Here is a 978-nt window from a genome sequence, read left to right on the forward strand (position 1 = left end):
AATTAATCCGAACAGATTTACGATTAAATTAGACTTTACGAACTTCACTGCAGCGAATTTTCGAAAAATAAATGTATGAATTGACTGTGAGGGCTCGCACCCATGACTCCACCCCCTTTACTCTGCCACACCTTGTTCCCTAATTTATGGGTTCCCGGAAAAATATTTTTCCTAATCCAGCGCTTAAATCTAAATACTTATTTTTTCATTTCAAAGACTTTAGAGAAAAAAAGACCGTTGCAAGAGAAATGCAAGTGGCCCATGGACGATTAACAAAGATATGGAAGTCCTATTTCGAGATCGTCTAATAGTGCATGAGACGTGAAATAAATTGCGCTCGTGAAATACAAAGCGAAGCGGTGCAGTTCGAATTTCAAGATCTCTGTCACGTAGTTAAGAAATGTTACAGTGACTCCTGAACAAAACTCAAAAGAGCGGGAGAGCCGTGAACAAATGTAAACTGAAACCAAATTATTGCACCCGGAAGTTGCGTCACTCTAGAGAGCTGGTGAAACGCAGCATGCATGTCGGCGCGGTGGCCAAGTGGTAAGGCGTCGGTCTCGTAAACCGAAGATCGCGGGTTCGAACCCCGTCCGGGCCTAAGAAAGGATGTTTTATTTAAAATATTCACCTTGCTGTCACATCTTTCCTCAAGAATAGTCACGCCTAGAAGTGGCTTAATGAACACTAACTGGCTTCTGGGTGGGAGGAGTGTGGTTTAATATGTAACGGATCCGCACAATAATTCACTGTTTAGGTCCCTGGACTTTAATGCGAACCAGTCAGTATGTGCGTAAAAAACGTCAAATCTGTTTTAATAGGTTTGCAGTTTGTGCGGAACTGAACAGATATATTTTTTTGCAGAAAGGTGTTAGTGTACCTCTGAATAGTCCCAGATAGGAAGAGACATCTGCATTCAAGGGTTCATGGAACCAGAGGATTCAGAATATTATTTTTTCTTTATTATAGCAGCCATAA

At 41.3% G+C, this 978-nt stretch overlaps 1 non-coding gene across 1 annotated transcript; it reads left to right on the forward strand.

Annotated features, from left to right (window-relative positions):
* Positions 1-529: 529 nt before the first annotated feature.
* TRNAT-CGU (transfer RNA threonine (anticodon CGU)) lies at positions 530-601 on the forward strand. The gene has a single exon. It is a non-coding gene; the product is annotated as a tRNA-Thr (tRNA).
* Positions 602-978: the final 377 nt, after the last annotated feature.

Source organism: Triturus cristatus, chromosome 10 (assembly GCF_964204655.1).
Source record: "Triturus cristatus chromosome 10, aTriCri1.1, whole genome shotgun sequence".
NCBI classification, from domain to species: domain Eukaryota; kingdom Metazoa; phylum Chordata; class Amphibia; order Caudata; family Salamandridae; genus Triturus; species Triturus cristatus.